The sequence below is a fragment of the Microtus oregoni genome, unplaced genomic scaffold, assembly GCF_018167655.1.
Source record: "Microtus oregoni isolate MIOR12 unplaced genomic scaffold, Mior012 000006F_ref0000085, whole genome shotgun sequence".
NCBI lineage: Eukaryota > Metazoa > Chordata > Mammalia > Rodentia > Cricetidae > Microtus > Microtus oregoni.
This window is the reverse complement of record NW_024543065.1, coordinates 28706926-28714211: the sequence shown is the minus strand read 5'-3', so window position 1 is coordinate 28714211 and position 7286 is coordinate 28706926. Positions and strand designations below refer to the sequence as shown.

Here is a 7286-nt window from a genome sequence, read left to right as displayed (position 1 = left end):
ACCACATGGTGGCTCACAACCATCTGTAATGAGATCTGGCACCCTCTTCTGACGTGCGGGCATACATGGAGGCAGAATGTTGTATATATAATAAATCAATCTTTTTTTGAAAAAAAAGGTACTTTCAGATTTTGATGCAAAAAGGTTTAGAAGTTCAGATTCATCAGCCTGAAGATTTCTTAACAGTTTACATGCTTGTGAAAATACATAAACTATTGAATTTCAACTTTTATAAATAATTTAGTCTGAAGTATCATTTTTCCAAAGCCTACCTCTTTTTAATTACTTACTAAGTTTAAAATTCTGAAGTCTGGGCCAGTGGGACGACATAGTGGGTAAAGACTTGATGCCTGGTGTCCCGAGCTTGGGCTCCAGGGTGTACATGGTAGAAAGGAGACAGGACCTTGCAGGAGAGCTGTGGCATGCATGTGGGGGATGACACCTCCCACACACAAAATAAACGAATGAGTAAATGAATAAAGGAATGAATGGATTTTAAAAGTATTTAAAATTAAAATACTAAGGCCCTCAATGATGATGTACCTTAAGACATTGCTAATATTAAAAAACAGACTCAAGTGCTCCCTTCGGCAGCACATATACTAAAATTGGAACGATACAGAGATGATTAGCATGGCCCTGCACAAGGATGGCATGCAAATTCATGAAGCACTCCATATTTTTAATGTAACCCTTGTATGATTGTGATAGAACTTTGTCTAGATTTTAAAAATGGACTCAAGATACTTGCTATCACATCTGGATTGTAAACTACTAACTGAATAGTGAGACATCACTCATTTCAAATGTATTAACTGGCAGCAATTAATATAAAAATTAGTGAAAAACATAGATTATAAGGGAATCTTAAGAATAAAAATGAGATTAATTTCTTATAATAGTATTGACAATTCTGTTTGAACTTGAAACCAGCAGGACCACAAAATCTATAGGATCTGGCTGATAAAAATCTTCAGGTTGGCTAACTCTAGTTCTTTTAATGTACAATCGCCTCTTAGTTCATGAGTCCTGTAACCTGGTTCCCTAACATGAGGCAGCCTGTGTTGGATAATCTCAGTTGTCCACTTGACACACATGGAAAGAAGGACTCTCAGCTGAGAAACCGACTCATCAGATTGGCTTGTGGGTGTGTCTATGGAGCCTGTTCTTGGTTGCAGGTTGATGTAGGAGGGCCCAGCCCACTGTGGGCAGCAGCATCCTTAGGCAGGTGGGCCTAGGCTGTGTTAGATTGGCAGCTAACGTGAGCCTGGGAGCAAGCCAGTAAGCAGCATTCTTCCGTGGTTTCTGGTGCTGTCTCAGCTTCAGATTCCTGTAACCAGTGAGATTAAACAATCCATTTCCTCTCCAAGTTGTTTTTTATCAGAGTGGTAAATCACAGCAACACAGCAGGAGCTAACCGGAACACAGACTCACATACTAACCGGAACACAGGCTCACATACTAACCAGAACACAGGCTCACATACTAACCGGAACACAGGCTCACATACTAACCGGAACACAGACTCACATACTAACCGGAACACAGGCTCACATACTAACCGGAACACAGGCTCACATACTAACCGGAACACAGGCTCACATACTAACCGGAACACAGGCTCACATACTAACCGGAACACAGGCTCACATACTAACCAGAACACAGGCTCACATACTAACCGGAACACAGGCTCACATACTAACCGGAACACAGGCTCACATACTAACCGGAACACAGGCTCACATACTAACCGGAACACAGGCTCACATACTAACTGGAACACAGGCTCACATACTAACCAGAACACAGGCTCACATAATAACTGGAACACAGGCTCACATACTAACCGGAACACAGGCTCACATACTTAGATGGAAAGTGTCAACTTTACACACAGTAAGAGCCATGGCTCTCCACTGGTTATGGTGTCTGTGAGGCAAGCCCTTCTGTTTTGGCAACTGGGATGCAATAGTCTGGATAATGTGGCAAAGCAGACTTAACTCTACCTAAATCACTCGTGTTTTCAACTGTGTTACTTTACTGTAAGTCATTATGAGTCATTTGGGATGATAATTTGTATTTCTAGTGTTAGAATTAAGATGAAATCTTTTAGAGGTTTGGTCTTTTCCAATGTTAATGTCTCTTACATGTATATAGCATGCCACACACAAAAAACAAAAGGAAACTTTAAGAAGTTTAAATCAGCCAGAGGTTGGTGGCTCTCAGGAGGCAGAGACAGGCTGAGCTCTGTGAGTTTGAGGCCAGCCTGGTCTACAAAGTGAGTTCCAGGGCCATTACACAGAGAAACCCTTCTAAAAAAGAAAGTCAGTGGTTAAGAGCACTAACTGCTCTTCCAGAGGACCCAGGTTCAATTCCCAGCACCCACATGGCAGCTCGCAACTGTCTATAACTCCATTTGCAGGCGATCTGACACCCTCACACAGACATACATGCAGGCAAAATACCAATGCCCATACAATAAATAAATAAAGCACTTAAAAAACAAAAAAAAAAGTTTAAATCAAAATAACAAGACAGATAACCAGTTAAAAGCTACTGAAAATTTGTTTCGGTGAAAATATTTACATGTTAAGAAGTAAAGCCCCAAACTGAATTTGAATAGTAGTAGATTTAATGCAAATAAAAATGGCTAAAAGTTTCAAACACTGTTAGCAGTCATTTTGCCCACTGTAACTCTCCATATCCACACCCACTGATGATCCTACAAATGTACTGTGTTTGAGTGCAAACCTTTTTACCTTCATGGAAGGTAACACATACTGCAGGGCTCTGGATTGAGGCAATGGTTACATGGGGATAGGAAGACTGTACCCAAGGCCAAAGCACGGGCCCCACGATCCTCAGAGAAGAGCTTCCTCAGCAGGTACCCGGCTAGTGCGGCTTTGCAAAGGAAGTCCAGAGGGGACAGGACGATAAATCCTCTCTACAGCATGAATGGGCAGCACAGGACACCACAGTGCAGCGTGTCCTCCCAGCCACCACTTCCGGAGACGGGCAGGTCTGAGGGAGAGATAAGTAACTTTGAGGTGCGTTCTTCTAGGCTGGGGCCATTTGTGCCTCCAGCGGTTCTAGATCAGCTTGAGTCAGTGTCCCGCTCGCTCTTAGAGTGCCCACCAAAACGGGAGGATGAGCAGAGAGACCAGGAAATCTATGATGTAATAGCGTCTATGTGTTCACGCCCTAACTGTCCCCTTCACCTCACTCTATGTGACAGAGAATAGAAAACAGAAATAAAAGGAATTTGCAGGGTTAGACATCACCCAGCAGGCAGTGCCTGCAGAGGCCAGAAGAGGTTGTCAGCTCCACTGGGGCTGGAGTTCCAGAAGGTAGTAAGCCATTGTGTGGGTGATGGGAATCAAACCTGGGTCCCTTGGAAGAGCTGTCAGTGCTGTTAACTGCAGAGCCCTCCAAACTCGAATTCACAGAGATCAGCCTGCCTCTGCCTCCTGTATTGGGATTACAGGTGCGGGCCACCACGCCTAGCCTCTAGAGTGATTCTGCAATGTTTGACTTGGTATACACGCAATTTTTGTGTACAGACACACAAAATCATGTTCTGAAGATGAGCGTTGGCCTTTGGATTTCTGCTACATGTTAGTTTCTCTGCTAACCCAGGTGCCACCTGTTCTTTGTGACACTAGAGAAGATAGTGAGCAGCATCCTCATAACCTCCCAGAGACCAGGGGAATGTCAAGCAGACCCCTCCTCTTTCTCCTCCTTCTCTTCTCCTGTTGCTTTTCCCCTAACCATTTAGAATTCTTCTTTACTTTCCAGCAAATGCCAATCTAAAGGAAGAAGATGAAGAGGAGGAAAAAGCATGGAAGGAAGAACAGGAAAGAGAGAGAATGGAGAGAAAGCCAGTCTTAACACGCCTCCACCAGCGGGTCAGTCAGCTGTCACCCTGAGTGGCACCACCACCACCACCTGCGTGTGTCCTCAGACGGTACCGTTCCGTCCACGCTCTGCCTCTGCACCAGGAGCTGCCCACATCGAGTCCCTGTTCCTGAACAAGTCCTCTGACCTTTCAGGGGTCACTACGAAGTGTCACGGTTTTCACAAATGCACTCACCTCCTCTGGATTCGCAAAGAACAGCCAGCCTCTGTGACATCAATGAGGACTTAAAAGAAATAACAGAAGTTGCCTGGCAACTACAGAGTGCGTGCGTGCGTGCGTGCGTGCGTGTGTGTGTGTGTGTGTGTGTGTACGTGCGAACGTGCCTGTGTGTGTGTGTAGGCCAGAGGTAACATCAGCTGTCTTTCCCAATTACTTTTTTGAGTCAGGGTCTTGCACTGAATCTTGAGCTCAGAGACTCGGCTAGCTAGCTAGCAAGACCTAGGGTTCATTCATCTCCCTGAAGCTCTGGCTGTCCTGGAGTTCACTATTTAGACCAAGCTCGCCCGGAACTCACAGAGATCTGCCTGTAATAGGCACATATCTCTGCACCCAGCTTTTTAAGTGGGTGCTGGGATCCAAACTCAAGTTCTTGTGCTTCCGAGGCAGGGATATATATCACAGGCATCTTCTTAGCTCTGTGAGTGCATATGACTGCCAACCAACTGTAGTTTAAATTGGGAACATAAGTGTTTTTAACAAAATGTGCTATTTCAATACTTTGCATAACTTAAAATTTCCAAAATTTGTGAAAGTATCTAAATTTGTTACTACTTACTAAGTTTTGTTAACATGAAAAACGTTTTATTGTTCTTGTTTTTGATTTTTCTGTCCTGTGCTGGGAATTGAACTCAAGGCATTAGAGGTACTGGGCAAGGATTCCACCATTGAGCTAAACCTTCTGACTAAAAGCAAGGTTTTTTTTGTTTCTTAATTTGTTGAAATGGAAATAATTTATTTGGGTGTAATTTTATAAAATATAATGCCTAGTTTTTATAAAACATGCATAAGAAAATCCCATTTATGTTTAAAGTTAAAATTCCTCAATGTTCCAGGTCTTTGCTTTGTGAATTTAAAGACAACCCAGGATTTTAAAAGACCATTTATGAGAGAGTTATGGCCGAGAGACAGCTCAGCAGTTCAGAGCACCGACTGCTCTCGCAGAGAGGACCAGACTCGATTCCCAGCACCCACATGGCAGCTCACAGCCATCCTCCAGCTCCAGGCCATGAAGAGTTCTGACCTCCTTGAGCACTAAGCACACGTGTGCTACACAACCATACATGGAGTCGAAACATTCACACACAAAAAAAAATTTAAAAAATTAAATAAATATAAAAAAATATATTTTATGGTTATTATAGAAAAGTTGAAAAGCACAGAAAAAGCATAAAGAAGAAAATGATTGATAATCCTACATCCAGACAACCATTGCTTATAGTTTCTTCCATCCCCTTGACTATATAGAAAGAAAAATTTTTTGGACATTGGGTATTGTGTTTTAAAGAAACAATTCAACTTTTTGTTTGCTTATTTCTGAGACAAGGTCTCACTATGGAATTTATCATGTAGAACAGGCTGGCCTTGAACTCACAGAAATCTGCCTGCCTCTATCTCCCAAGTGCGACAATGAAAAGGTTATATGTGTCTTGGTGTTTTCAGTGTTAGGCGTACAGTCCGTGGCCTCATGCCTGGTTTTGTAGGACTAAGCAAGGATCCAGCCTACTTGTGGGATCTTACACTAAAGACTAAGATACATGTAAGGGAAAGACACGGTTTTGCTATGCTGTAGAAATTCAAGGCCATTGTGTGTAGCTATCTATCTTCTCTTGCACTTCTGCAGGGAAGAGCACAGTGCATGACCTGCAGCTCATGAAACTGAAAGACCAGTCTGTCTGTAAGGGGGTTGGGAGTGGGGCTCAGTAGCTCTGAGCCATGGAGTTAACTGTCCTTACATTATTTATTTATTTTGCTCCCTTGTGTTGTATGTATGGGTGTGAATCTGTGGAGGTCAAAAGTCAAGGGCAACTCAGGGAAGAGTTCTTTCTTTCCACCCTGCAGGCTCCAGGACTCAAGCTGTCTTGGCAGCAAGTGTTTTCACTCAGGGAGCCTCCCGGGCTTCATTTTACTGATATCGCAAGCATTCTGTCCCTGACCACACTGTCCTTTTGTCATAAGAAATTGTGGCTCTGCCTTTGTTTCCAGCATCCCGGTCGGTTAAGGCAGCAATGGTCAAGCTAACTTTATGTGTCAGCTTGGCCGGGTTACAGTGCCCAGCTCTTTTACACTGAGGTGAATATTTCTGGGAAGGTGCCCGCAGACAGTGAAGCTAAGTCTCCAGGGTGGAGGGGTATATCTTAAAGATGCGAATGGGACTACGGGGCTCTCGGCTTTGGAACTCACGAGTAGTGAACAAAGCACCTGTCTCTCCTTTCTTCTTGGTTTTCGAGACAGGGTTTCTCTGTAACAGCTCTGGCTGCCCTGGAACTCATTCTGTAGACCAGGCTGGCCTCGAACTCACAGAGATCCTTCTGCCTCTGCCTACTAAGTGCTGGGATTAAAGGTGTGCACCACCACCACCTGGCACAACTCCCATTTTTAAAGCAAGCAAAACATGAGGTGGCGATTACAGTTAGCTTACGCAAATGTAAGTGCAGCAAGGGAATACACCTGGTGTTACATCTTACCAAAATTGTTCTTGGCACTTACCACATTTGGTTGCCACCTTTGGTCATGTAAAAAAAGAGCCAAGAATAATTTTTTTTTAGGCATTTTCCTTTTCCCCAGAGATAGGGCACTTTAAGTTTATCTACTTATCATAATTTATGCAATATTTTTAGAAGGCCCCCTTGTGGTAAGAACATCTTGTACTCTGCTCCATTTATAATTTACAGCAAGTTCACACCTTTTGTGCATAGGATCCTATGGTACCTCTGGATGCGGACAATAGTTGAACATTTAAAGAGGCTTTGAAGCAGAATGCCTTTGCGTAACAGGCTACCCTTCATGGTGTGGGTGAGTCTTATCCATTCAAGCCCTTGAGAGAAATGACTGACATATGACAGGAAATTAGAAGGGAAACTGGGGAAAGGAAGAAGACTAGCAGAAAGTGAGGGGGGATTAGGAGGGAGGAGGAAAAAGATTTGGCACAGGGGAGGGGCAAGTGCGTCAACAGAAATGTTTCTTAACGACATCAAATACTGACTTTTTTGTCAAGTGTGATGGCACATGCTTACAATGCTAACACTTAGAATGGGTAGGATAAAGGATGGGGAGTACAAGACCAGTCTAGACCGTAAAGGAATACTCCCACCCCCTCAAAGAGGCATTATTTGATAGCAAATACAAGTGCTCTCCGCTTCATAAAACA

The 7286-nt window shown here is 43.5% G+C and overlaps 1 non-coding gene across 1 annotated transcript; it reads left to right on the top strand.

Annotated features, from left to right (window-relative positions):
• The first annotated feature begins 578 nt into the window (after positions 1 to 578).
• LOC121450240 lies at positions 579 to 684 on the top strand. The gene has a single exon (XR_005974570.1). It is a non-coding gene; the product is annotated as a U6 spliceosomal RNA (small nuclear RNA).
• The last annotated feature ends 6602 nt before the right edge of the window (positions 685 to 7286 follow it).